Here is a 13,402-nt window from a genome sequence, read left to right as displayed (position 1 = left end):
GAAATGATACAGAAGAAGACTGTTCACTCCAGGTCCGTGTTTGAGCCTATGCAATTACTGAATACTATTGATTCTGATGGTGACTGTACCTTTCTGTACCACCTTGATCTGCTGGGGCAATTTCCATCCTAAACAAGTTAAGTGCATTTTTGTAATTTGATAGGCTAAAGTGTTAACTCTTGTTGAAATAGCTATATTTGGAGTTACTTGTAGATATGGCACGAATACAGTCTTTTCCATACCCAAAGATTAACTTTCTTGAAAAATTATCCAAATCATTTATTCTCTCATCAGACCATCATTTTAGAAATAATTTTTCACTGGTACCAGATACAGAGTAGAGATTTGTGCTCATATGGGATGCGTTCTGCAGAGGTCTCCATGTATAGATGGAATCTACCAACGCTACTTCTAGCAAAATAATAATGCTACTAGTAATCATCAGAAAGAGGACTTCGTGGTAAATCAAGACTCAGAAAGTGATATGCCATGCAAGGGACGTAGTATTGTATTGTTACCAGCTTCCCGTTGCTTCTTCTCTGGTCTGGCTGTGGCATTCAGATATTTGTTCAGTCCCAGGTTTTGTTTGTTTGTGTGTTTTTGGCTTGAGTAATTGTGTAGCTTGAGGTCCTTCAACTCTTAGCTCATCTTGAGTCCTTGTGTCATTTTCAAGACTGGGTTTCTTTCTTTCTCAAATAAATTCATTGGCCTGCCTGCTTAGCTTTAGCACAGTCCAGGCGTCTATCTACAGAGGTACGAGACCGTGAGATCTGCTAACATGCAAAACGAAGATAAAAGCATTTAAAAAAATGTCTTCCTGAGTACGGGCCTGCTTTATAATAAACCAGAACAGTGCATGAATTAAGATGTTGTTGAAATGCCTGAGTGTCTCTGCCCTTTTATTACATCCAGGGTGATGAGGTCATGGCTTACTGTTTAGCTTCTATGGTACAATTAAGAGATTCATTTCTTAACGTGATTCATCTCAGGAAGAGTTGACTTAAAAGTTTTAGGGTAGAGACAGAAAGCTGTTGGAAAATTATGATTTTCTTTTGGAAGTTTGAGTTCGTTTTTTCATTCCAGGCGAGAATAAGAGCTGTAATTAGTCTGTCTCGGATTTCTTAGTAGCAGGGAATTTGATTACTTAATGCCAATAGGCTAAGGAGATGGTTTTACTTCTTGGCTTTTCTTCCCTTTTTGGAATGAAGGCAAAAATGTGAACTAAATATTTGTTTTATTATGACATCATTAGATCTCTGTGTGTAGAGCTATTTAAGTGAAACAGTATCTCAGATGCGTGTGTATATATATAACACATATTATACTTATATATTTATTATATTTGTATTTTATATATATATATAATTTTTTATTGTGGTGTTTATCTGTTGAGCCTTGATTGAACCCCTTTTTTTTTTTTTTTTTTTTTGATTGAACCCTTTTAAATGTAGCACTTAAGTCTCTTGCTGAAAAAGAGATGGTCTCTCCATTTGGTCAGGATGGTAGTTCTCAATCAGAGTCAAACCCTTCACAAGTATGTGTGAATTTAGAAATGTTGAGAAGCAATGGATTAGGTCATCTCTATTCTTTTATGAAAGATGTATCCGTTGTCCTCAGTTTGAGTGACATTTATTGAGGTTCCCTCCTTCCCACCAAGTCTTCTTGATTGTGATTCTCAACTTAGTCTTTCATCCATGATTTAGCTTTTAGTGAAAATTCATAATTCCTATACTGGTCAATTCTAGTATAAGAACCATTTATGAAGTACTTGCCTTATTTAAGGCACCATGCTTGGCACCCAGGACCATCTTTAGAGGGATTAACTACTGTCTCTGTTCTTTAGGAAGAGATGGAAAATTCTACAATAGTGAATACAAGTCAGATTGGGACAAACATTATAACAAAGGGGTAAACAAAGTGTTATGTGTGCATTGAGGAGGAAACAATCTGTTTTGCCTTGGAATCAGATAAGGCTTCCTCGAGGTGCGACATTTGAATTAGTCTTTAGAAGAGAAGCAAGATTTGAATAGATGAAGCTAGAAGAAAAATACAAAGTTCTAGAAGTGTGAAAGTCCATGACATGATCTGAGAAAGGAGGTGAGTCTGTTTTGGGTAGAGCATTAGCTGTGTGTGAAGAGAAAATGGCAGGTAAGTTTTGAAGTATAGAACAATTTCAGTTTATTAGTAGCCTTGAATACTATGCTAAGAAATTTGGCCTTTATTCTAAAAATACCCCAGAAAGTTAGTAAAAACTTTTGGACTAACAGGGTGTGCCATGATTATGACTGTACCTCAGAAAGGTAACTGTTAGGGATGTGAAAGAAGACTTGGGGCAGAGAGAAAGCAAGTGGTGACAGTGGATACATTGGGGGCTATTACAATAACCCAAGTATAGATGACATGACATAGGGCAGTGACAGTAGAAGCAGAAGTGAGAGTGTAATCCAAGAGATATTCAGAATCTAGAATTGGATGTGGTGGGATACACAAATGACTCTGAAGTTTCTACTTCAGGTGATTGTAAATGGAGAAATCATGAGCTGAGATAAGCAAATTTAGGAGAAGGTTTGAAGGAGAAAACAATGCTTAAAGTGATATTTTTAATACTTTGATTATATATACCATTTCTTTCTTTTTTGAAGACAAGGTTGTTACAGTTATTTATTCTAGATTCCATTATTAGAATTATATCCTATTTTGCTTTTGATCTAGGATCTTGACACTTCCTGACTCCTCGGAGGAGGAGAAGAAAAGGTATATTTTCTTTTTGTCACTTCTGAACATATTTCTGTTTTACTCTAATCTCAAGGTATTTCTGAAGAGTATCTTGAGCCTTCCTTGAGATAGACTCTTTGACCTAAATCCCCTTTCTCCGGCTATACTCTTGAGGATGAGGCAATTTGAAATCCTTAAAAATGCTTATAGGATTCTCACAGTTAGACAGAACTGGCCTTTATAAGGCTAAACTTGGAGCCAAAATGGATTCTTGGATCACATATCTCCTGCCAGTTACGAAGCTGCCAGATTCCAATCCAGTGGGTAGAAATGGACACCAGCCCTGGAGGAAGTGATGGCTACACATGGGCATCTGCTACCTCTGCTGCTTCCTCTCCTTGAGAAGGAAGGAAACTGTGTGCTTTCCTAGGCATTTTTCTTGTTCTTTTAACACAGGGGAACTGAAGAGTCTTGGAGTTTGGATAGTGAACCTAAGGCTGGAGGGGTTTCCAGAGAGCAGACGGTTCCCATCTCTGAACTGTTGTGACTTTCTTTCTCCGCCGCTTTTCCTGTGCTGTACAACTTATTCCATCTCCAGACTTCTGGTGCACAGTGTTAGAAAGTCTTAGCCGAGAGCCTGGAGTTCAAAGACAATGCAAGGCTTCAAGGTGGAGACACCAAAATGGAAGAAAGGGACTATACCACTGTGCTTTCTTCCTGTAAGTGAGATGTAACTTATATAAATATTCAAACTCTTTCCTAACTCATTTCTTTTATTATATTTGCATATCACATATCCAATGACTGGTCCTCTTCAAAGGTAGTGAAAAGTGTTACCAAAATTCCAAATATCTACTTTTCATCTGATAAAGCCATTCTGAAGTTTGCCATATGAATTTGGTTTGGTTATAATTCCCCAAATTAAATATTTAAAAATCCCAGGCAGCAAATTCAGCTCTGAATCTCTGGAAAACAGTGTATAATGGGTGGATCTAATTAGATTGTGAACTTAAGGCACCATGTGGTTTATATAAGCATTAACAATTTATTCAGGGCATTTTGGGTCCCATTTCCCACCCAAGAAAATGGAGAATATTATGCTTCCTTTTTTTCCCCAAGTTGTGGTACAAAATTGCTTCTCCAGTTTCGATTCCTTTGATTATTTCAGCAGGAGTGGGTAAGATAAAATAACTCTTCAAAAAGTACATAAATATGAGCCTTTCCTGCTGACAGTAGCCAAAAAGGATGCATTAAACACCTACCGTATACCCTGTACATTGATGGGTGCTGTGTGGAACAGAAAGAAGAAACGGGGCCTGTAGGAGGTCATTTCTGAACAGGGAGGAGAGGGCTGGAGCTGAGGAAGGGCGAGAATGGCCCACCATAATTTCTTTGCTAGGCTCTGATCCCTTGAAGACCAAGCGGAGGGGAAAAGCTCAGAAGGAAAGCACATTGTCAGCCACCCTCCCATTTTAGAGATGGGGATAGCAGGGGTGGGGAAAGGATAGACATGGGGTGGCAGACTTTTACTTTCAACAGACTGGCTTTAATTTTCCACAGTAGTGAGTTTGAGGGCAGCAATGCAAAGGGTGGCTTATTATTTTTTGATGTTAGCTTATAAGCAACTTTGACAGCAAAGTCCTCCTCTTTTCCGTCTTTTTAACTCTCCATGGTATCCCCTCTAAAGGCAGCAGTTAAGTGCTGGGGTCCAGCCCTCGAAGAGGCTGATAATCTCCAGACATGTCCACAGACACTTGTAAGTTGAGAGCCGAATCCTCTGTCAGACACATTTTCCTGGTCAAATCATGCCTGTCCCACCTAACTGATACTGACAGTCCTGGGAGCCGGTTCTGATGCCAGCCTGTATTGAACTCCTAGACGTGAGCAAACTTTCTTAAAGGGCAGTTTGGGCTAAAACTTGACCTTTCGGAGCTTTGGAAGGTGGGCAGGGGAGCAGAGGGTTGCTGGGGAGAGAGAGATTTCCCGGTTATTGCTACAGGGAGTCTGTTTACTTGCCTTCAAGGGTCACAGCCATCTGAATGGGCTTTTCTGGCTCTGCTCTTGGGTTTGGTTTCAGAGGACCGACCTGGTCCTGTGGAATTCCGCTCCCGGTTGGCCCTCCCCTTACTCTGTTAGGCATGGGACTTTTATGGTTCAAGCCTTCCCCAGGAACACTGCAGCTTGCTTGCAAGAGCAGCAACTGGAAAGGCCGTTTTAAGTGGAGTTTACTGTTGTTGTGTAAACCTTCATTTAAAATTGACTATAAAATGTTTCTGAACCTGCCAAACACACATTAAAATATTTTGCTCCATTTATGCCTATGTGTAACATTTGGTTTCTAAAGAGCTTTAATCAAGTAATCTTCAAGTAGGAAGTTATTCATCTTTATTGCCAGTCGGTTCTCAGTGGTGGTCGTGGCAACAATCTTTTTATTGCTTCTGTGTTTAGTTGTTCTTTGACATGATAGAAGTCAGCTGCAGTTCAATGAGCTCACTATTTGTGCAACTTAATTGCTTGCTTCCTTCAATACATACTCAATTTTTCCTTTTATGAGCAGGGCTGTTGGAAAAATTAAGCTTAGGGATATAGCCATCCACTGTTAATTAACCTCCTTCCCAAACACATTAGTAAAATAGGTCAAATAACTGCTGAGCGCTGAGTGTGCTGTTCCCAAGGTCCTCCTCGACTGAGAAGTGAATCCTGTATTAAGTGAACAAATATTGGAACTTTGAGCATTTTCTGGAAATAGTGATGACGTAAGAGTAATGCCTTATAACACAGCATTCCCTGTTGCACCATCTTCTCGAAGTTGAATATATTGTTTGACTTTGTCTAGTTCTACTGTGGGTTTAGCTTGTTTTGTGTTATATCAACATTAAGAGAAATAAAAGGCAGTGGCAGCCTCCTTTATTGCTTTCTAGGTTATTGCTTGCTTTCAAAGGGGCATGCTGAATTCAGCTTTCCCTTTACATAGTGACCACCGCTGTTATTTTGACTCACAATTCCTAGAACAATCTGAATCTTGTGAGGATGTATAAACATTTGTGATGAGTATAAAAATATGCTCAGTGAGGTAACTAATCTATCAAAATAGATTTATATAGAGCTCTTATAATTCCTCTCCATGTCAGGTTATATTCAGATGGAAAAATCACTTTAATTGCAGTGGTGAAGGGCCGACTGGAGCTTTGCCAACTTGACAGAAGATATTTTGAAGTTTATAGACTTAAAAAGAAAAAACAAAAAAAAAAAGGAAAATTTGACAGTTCCTGAATTTGTTAGAAGGCAGAAAAACGTCAGGGTTCAGCTTATACTTTTAGAAAGAGGAAAGCAAATACAAATAAAATGGGAGGATATGCCAGTTAGAGCTCAGGGCTGATGATCACATTTGTGATCTTTATCCTTTCTGTAGTTTCTGTGTTTAGCCTTTAATTGGGAAGGACTGGGGAAAAAGAAAGAAACCTAACCAACTCCCCAAATAAATCCTGAACTGTTAAATACGGAAACTTCTTTTCCTTGAAATTATCACTCAGTTGCAATCTAAATCTTGCAAGTATTTTTTATTTAGGTAGAGAATCTATATTGCTAAAATCATATGCTCTGATAAAATCATCACCAAATAATTGTTGGTTCAATACTCATCCAAGCTTTTAGTGCCTCCCGACTTGGGCGCGTTTTCTGTTTTGCACTTACAGTCAATGAGAAGCTTCTTGCAGCATCTTTTTTCCAGTGTCACTTCAGAATATCAATGACATGGAATTGATGTTGAAATGGTAACCTTTGGGTGTCTTAGTTTGCCTACCAGCTAGAGGGATAATGACCTTTTGCCAGTCTAGACTCCAGAGGCTAGTTAGGAGACTTGATTAGCTAATGCTTGTCAGGAGCCTTGAAGCAAAAATGTTTTCCCTGTGTGCTACTTTGTCCTACAGTAAAGCTTGCAAGAATGACCTCATTCATATTCATTAGTTTTGGGTTTCTAAAGGTTATCCTCTCTTATCTTTTGCCTGGCTGAGGCCTGAGATGCAAATGGCACATTGTTGACACATGGAAAATAGTTGAACCATCTGAAAGGTTGAGAATGGGAGGAGGGGCATTGCATTCACACATGCTTGTAGATGCTTTTGTGACTATCATTTGTGTGCTGGCTCTTAGATTCCAGGTTAAGGGAGGTGGGGCTGTAACTTTTGGTGGAGAAGGAACTGCTATGAATCAAAGTCAAGCGATTGAGTTAAAGCTTTATTCTCATCTAACCAATTATGATGGCAGATTTCGTATCTTTTAAAAGTAGAAGATACTTGTTTAAGAAAGGGAAAAAGTAGAAATCCTGGATTGGTGGGTACAAGAAAATAAAGAAATTTGGGGAATTTTTAATCATTTATTTAGCCTTGCTCATCATTTTCTTTCTTCCTTTCCTTTCCTTTCCATTCTCCTTCCTTCCTCCCTCCTCCCCGCTCTCCCTTCCTTTCTTCCTTTTTTAAAAAATATTCTCACACAGACCCCTATTGCCAGCCTGCATGAAGCAAATTGCAAATATTCAGTTTAACTTTTAAAATATTGTCTTTAAAATAGCCAGACTTTTGTCTCAGGTGAATATATTGGGTCATATTAAACCTCCATGAATTGGTATCTCTCTCATCTTAAGCGTATGTTCCTGTGGCTTTTCTAGCAGTCATTGATTGGCTTTAATTAAGTAAATTCCAGAAAGGAGAGCTGGGAGCCATGGAGATACTTCCTATAACCAGCAGGTGGCATTGTGGATACTACAGTGGTAAAGAAACGGATTTAGGAGGCAAAGATGAAAGGGGGAAAACTGGGATAATGAGATAACTTAAGCTTGTCTAAAGATCTTTGGGAGGTTAACAGGGCATCTCAGAAAGCTATAAACCAGTTTCTGAATGTGGAAGGTTGCCATGGATCGGCCTTATAAGGATATTTTCTCTGATTTTTAAAGTCTTCTTTCCAGCTGTATCAATTGATATCTGTTTAAATTCTCTATATATGTTATTGCCCAGACTTGAAAAACAAACTTGAAGGGAAGATCCTTATGGAATTTTAGAAATCAACATTTACTCATATTCTAAAACTGCAGAATGTATTGAATAAAATGGAACTCGAGCTTTATGTGTTTATAATATAAAACTACATTTCATGCTCATAGAGTATTAACTAGGGAAACAGGTTAATTTGAATTAGTTATATTAAAAAGGCAGTGAGGAGGACATTTTCCTGGCCTCCCATTAGCCTCTGCATTCTCAGTCATCTATGACTCACTTTTCTTTAAAAAAATTATTTGGAAAAGACTTCTGTAAATCAGTTTTTAGAAGATACTTTGCTGTGTGTGGGTAAATTTTTGCTTCTTTGGAAGTTTATATAATGCTGCATTTAGGCAATCAAGTTGAGTAAAGAGATAGCAACAATTATTTACTTCCAGATGAAGCCTTCCTGAAATAGCAGGGATTCTCCAAACTTCCGGGGCTCTCTTGTGAGGGTAGGGGCTTGTCTCTCTTTTCCTGAATCAGAGGGGAACTCCTTTTGTAGCTTAGACCAGAGGCAGATGGAGGGCCTGGGAGGAAAAGTAACTTCTCTCAATGAACATTTCCTAAGCTGAGGCCTCTTGGGAACACCAGCCTTTCTACCAGAAACGTAGACTTCTCTCCCTGATAAGTTTCTGCTCTCTGGGGTTCAGGTTAGGGATATTTGGAATACTTTTTCTCTCTGACCCCATGGCTAGAACACATGGGTATCCCAATGGTGGTAGAGCCCATCTTCTAAGGGGAGAGCTGAGGGGGTTGTGAACATGTGGATGCCGGGCCAGAAATCAGTATTGGGCGGATCATCACATCCTATGTGAGGACAAGGAACCAGGGGTGGAGGTGGCAAGAAGAAGAGTGAAGCTAGATTTAGGACAGGGTGGCAGAAATCAGTACCCAGGAGTGGCAGGATGGGATCTTAGGGGCCAGTTTTAGTGGCTTTGACCTCTCGTCCAAGTCCAGGACCTTACATGTCCAGTCTCCCCAGTCCAGCGGGAGCTGAGGCAGGCAGCTGGCTGAGTTGCTGAGGGAGGATGTCATGAGTGGTCTCTCCACATGACTGGAAAGTCTGACCAACTGAGGGGACCTGGGAATGGAAACCAGTTTACTGTATTGTCAGAAACAGGGATATTTCTGATTCACCAGGGCAGGCTCCTCTCTTATTTCTTGGAACAGATTGCTCTCTTCTGAGCCTGGAGCCTGGGCAGTGCTTGAGCGGCAACGAGGAGCATAAGTTTCCTGTCACTTCCTCTTTGGCAGGTTGTGTCTGCAGACACTGGCTCCCATACCCCATAATTACTTTTTCACATTTTTTAATATAGTAACACATGGTTGGGCTTGTGGTAGGGGAACCGAGTGATGCCTCCAGGCCATGAACACTATAAATAACTTCAGGGATCTGTTTTATATGGTTAGGGAAGGAAGCAGCTTCTTTCTTAAGAAATAGCTCCAAGCAAAGAAGCAGGGCTTAGGAACAAATAACTTTTATTTTCAGGAGCCCCTTTGCCTTTTTCTCTATAGATTAGAAATCTTATTGGTATTAATTTTTTTTTCTCACCATCTGTTATACCACTTTTTATCTTAGAGTGGTTATTGCAGCCATCTTGCCATGTAGAGAAAAGTACACATGTTTTGTTTATGAATGTGAAACGTAAAGCTATAAGGTCCATTATCCAGGGTTAGCTTCTGACTGTGAACTCCTTAACAGGCAGCCATCTGCTAGTGTATGTGTTGACTGAAGCCCCATATTGTCGGACGGGACTACAATAGGCAATCTAAAATCGTTCCTTATGACTCTGACAAAATTTTTAAACCATCTAAGACAGCCCAAACTTACAGCTTCCGGGGAATAGAAATTTAGGACGTTTGTTGTAGAGTCTAGTAGTTACCATTCTACGTTGCCAAGAATTCTTCCTTTCGTCTAAACTTCCAATGTATTTAAAATTTTTTGCTTCTTATTTATTGACTGGGAGGTTGACAACAGTTGATTAAGATTACCTTTCAATAATTGCCTTTTATATATTTCAATGGCCTGGTCTCTCAAATTGCACATAACTTAATAATTAACACTTAAATGAAATAAACGCTATTTTCTATTAAGTAGAAATCTAATAGAAACATTTCTATATATAGCAGAAATATTGTAAAAACACTTCGTAGGTTTCACTATAGTCTATGTGCTTTAGTTGAACTCATACTTGTACAAATCTAATTCTCACAATTCTCTTCTGAAGCAGAGCAGGTGGTTTGGATTTTCTTTGCATTGTGTATGGTGTCTTTATAGAATCTGTTTACATTACAGAAAGGCAAAGACACTAGCTCAATAAAGGAGATATAAAAGTGACCACCACTGTCCTAGGCATTAAGATGCTTTGTTTCACTCTTAGCAACAATAAGTCACTGAAATAAAACTATGTCTGTAGGTAAATGGGGCCCATTTTACCTCTTGGAGCCTTTGTAAGTATTGCATAGTCAATTTGGGACCAGGGACTCAAATTGTGGTGAGAGTCAAGTCTGTGGGACTGGGCAAGGGGCAGTGGGACCATTCCCAGGGGAAAAGTACGAGGAAAACCAAACTTCGTAGTGCTTCATTGTTCTGGGTCAGTATTTGCTAAACTCACAGGGCACCTGGCACTGTGTTCCAGGTTTCCAATCTGACAGGCAAAGATGGAAATTTCTCTCTGTTGCAAAAGGAAACTTCATTTTACTTCTCTCCTGGAAATGTGTCTTGTAGACATGAGAGGGCTTAACCTGCAGGGCCCCTAGCTCACGTGTACAACCAGTGCTGTGGTGTTTGTGTGTGTGATGAGTCACAAAGTGACTGTGGTTGGATTGTCATCCTCAATAAATGATGCCGTTTGATAATTTTATTTTAGAGACTTCTCTAGTGCTGAGACTCTGATAGAGCATATGTCTTGATGTGGTGCGCTGACAGCCACAATATCTGTCAAAAGGAACTATGATGGATTAAATGGCAGAGTGCTTTTCTCTGATGATGTAGCAGCACGTATAAGGAAAAAATGCTTGTATTGTTTCTTGGGCCCTATCCCCTGAACCCCTGCACAAGGCCCTATTGGATGAACAGAACTGCAAGTTCTTGTTAATCATACATGCCCAAAAGATCCTAACACAAACAACACCTATTATAAAGTCTGCCCTTTACAAACATATTTCCAGAAAATGCTTGTACCTGTTCTCTGCCATGCTACATTTTTTGAGATGATTACATGCTTATGCTAGGGAATGGCATTTCGCCAAAAAAAGAGTCGGCTTGCTGGAGTTTCAATAGTGCTCATTATGAAGGAGAAGAAGTTTCTATTCCTACCCCTGGAAGGAAAAAGCCACTCACAGATAAAGTGTATGATATGATTACCGTTGCTTTAGATAACCACAAGTATTACTTCCGACATGATAAGGGATTGTTTTCTGTCTCGATCATACAGAGCTTGGCTCAGCCCTTTTAAAAAGTAGAGGCATTTTTGAAGGCCACTTGATCAGTTTGGAAGCTGTGGGAGTGTGAGGTTGCCATGCAGATAAAAATCAACCCTGGTTTCGGCTACCACAGCAATTGCAGTGAGGGGCGGCGGGCAGGGGGGGCTTAGGAGGTTTGGAAACGGGAGCAGAAGGCCCTAGTGCCTCTGGCAAAGTGATTTAGAGGCCTTGTGAGCAAACATCATGCAGATCAGGTTCTGTTAGATGGTTCCTTTCATTGTGCTAACATCATTCAGATTAAGTTCATCGAGAGAGCTAGAATGGTCAGCTCCTCAGAAAGGTGTATCAATGAGGCAAATTTACTTTTAAATAGTCAAGCAGGAGTGTTAGCTCTCAGTGTTTGATTTGCTGGAGGGGATGTGAACATGGAAGTTATAGGACTGATGAGAATTTAATGAATTAAGTTGCAGCAAGGGAGTTATGGGTATGTTCCTGACAACTGGGGTGCTATGCAAGCACAAGTATTGTTTTCCTCTTTCAGTAGCCTTTGGTGGGAAAACCAGACTAGAGGATAAAACTCTAAGTTGAAGAACATTGTAATTATCAAAAGGTAAGAAATGGTAGTTACTCCTTCCTGATACTTTGACAAGTAGCTAATGGATGGATTGTTGACTACAACTTAGTATTCAGAGGGGGAAGATCAGAGTAAAATCTGAGGATTTAAGTTAAGTCCAAAGGCTGGGATGGTGTTTGTATGTATACATGTAAGCATGTATGTATGTGTGCATGTAGTCAAACAGAAAAGCTCCAAGTTGAATATTTAGTCATTTCCAAGAAGCATCCAGAGATCAAAAGAGGCCAGATGTATAGAAGAGGCTCCTTAAAATGGAATGGGATGGGTACTTTGATGCATTTTGTAAGTATAAGAAAAAAGTTTAAGCATAAGTATGCCTACACAGTATACGTATACAGTGTAAGTATAAGAAAAAAGAACAAGGGATTTTAAATTTCTCCAGCTTTTTCACTTTTGTTCCCTATGGTTGCTGATACTACACCCTGCGGAATTGCATTTTTATGGTCTCCTGGTATTACCATTGGTAGACAAGGGTGGAGAAGCAGGGGAATTTTGCCTATATGAACACTTGTTCTGGCTCATTTTTAATACTCAGAATGGCACTCAAGATGTTAGTTCTCCAAGAGGAGAAAACTCTGTTTTGGGGGAAAGCTATGCATCCCCCGTAACTTGGTATCTTCAATTTTCTGTCCTTTATGGGAGATGCAATTAAGTTTGGGAACTTTTCTCTTTGATACGTAGGGATGTGATTATTTCACTTTTGGCAAAGTGCTTGGGGATTATCCAGGTGGAAATGCTCTTTAAGGGCCAGGTATTAGGGTTTAGCCTTTTAAAAATGAAAATATCCGCAAATGAGCTTTAGCTGTGTTTCTCTTACAGTCCTTGGTATAGGAATTGCCAGTGGCGGAAATATGGGCTCAGAGGTTTCTGGGTATGGGCCAGAAACCATGGGTAGCAGAGTCTCCAGTCAAGGGCTTGGCCAACAAAGCTGCTGTATACCTTTTTTCATTGTTAGCCCTCTCTTTGGTGCCTAGACTGAAGCCTGTATTCCTAGGTTTGTATTGGAATTAGGGCTCCCCCAGCATCCTACCTGCCTGTCACATGCCGAGTTTCCTGAGAGTTTTTGTATTGGGAGACCCTCTGACCTTAGGGAATCAGGAATTTGAGAAGACCCTTGGTTGTGTGGCTATCTACATGCCATTATGAACTGGGTATAACCCCCATGGAGTTAGTCTTAACTAGTCAGCTCTCAAGTTCTTTGTAAATTATATTTCATCTGTCTATTTTTAAAAAGGGATCTTGCTGGGCATCATTCTTGTCACTTGCCATTCTATCTTTAAACTTCAGCTCCTGGAGTTTTCCCGGCTAGAGACAGGGACTCCCTCCCTTTCTTGGGAGGGGTTCAAGAGCTCACCCTACTCCAGGGTTAAGGCAGATTTGCTGTTGTTGCCGTTGCTGCTTTCTTTTCAAAGTACCGCAGGTCACATGATGACTTCCAGGCCCAGATGGGGAGATGATGTGGATAAAAGTATTTAGCAAGAGATCAAAAACTGGGCTGCACTTCTAAATGGCTTCCCTTTTAGAAAAAGCACATTAGCCTCTCACCCAGATGCGGTTGTGGGTAACTGTCAATACGGCACACAGGTGGCAC

This window comes from Phocoena sinus, chromosome 2 (assembly GCF_008692025.1).
Source record: "Phocoena sinus isolate mPhoSin1 chromosome 2, mPhoSin1.pri, whole genome shotgun sequence".
NCBI lineage: Eukaryota > Metazoa > Chordata > Mammalia > Artiodactyla > Phocoenidae > Phocoena > Phocoena sinus.
Note: the sequence above shows the minus strand (reverse complement) of the source record.